Source organism: Ovis canadensis, chromosome 2 (genome assembly GCF_042477335.2).
Source record: "Ovis canadensis isolate MfBH-ARS-UI-01 breed Bighorn chromosome 2, ARS-UI_OviCan_v2, whole genome shotgun sequence".
Lineage (NCBI taxonomy): Eukaryota > Metazoa > Chordata > Mammalia > Artiodactyla > Bovidae > Ovis > Ovis canadensis.
Genome location: NC_091246.1, coordinates 137,002,550 through 137,003,015, shown reverse-complemented (window position 1 = coordinate 137,003,015; position 466 = coordinate 137,002,550).

Below are 466 nucleotides of genomic sequence, written 5' to 3'. Positions count from 1 at the left end.
TATCATTTTTTTCTCCTTGAAGTAGGTGCTTTGAACAAGTTTGCTATATTTCCTAAATATGGATTTTATTGTGACTGGAATCACCTTTTTTCCCTTAGGAATCAACTCATTTGTGAAATCTTTTTTTTTTAGGGAATGTCATTGTATCTGGAATTACATCTGGGTTTTGACCAGTGAGTTGATATCATGAAGCAAAGCTTCAGGGAACTTTGCATTTTGAGGAGCCCAGTATATTTTCAAGGGTGCCTGATTTTCTGAATCTTAAGAAAAAGATGAACCATATAAGAAAAATTTCATAAGAATTTTAGTTTGTTACAATTTTTGTAGTGTCTAATTATTGGTTGTTCTTGTTTTACTTTATCTAGGCCTTGGGGTTGAGAAATTTGGAGACTCTTGGTATATCAGTCATCTTCTAAGCAGAACCAGTGCTTGCTTTCTGTTGTGTGGGAATCCAAGGCGTCTATGC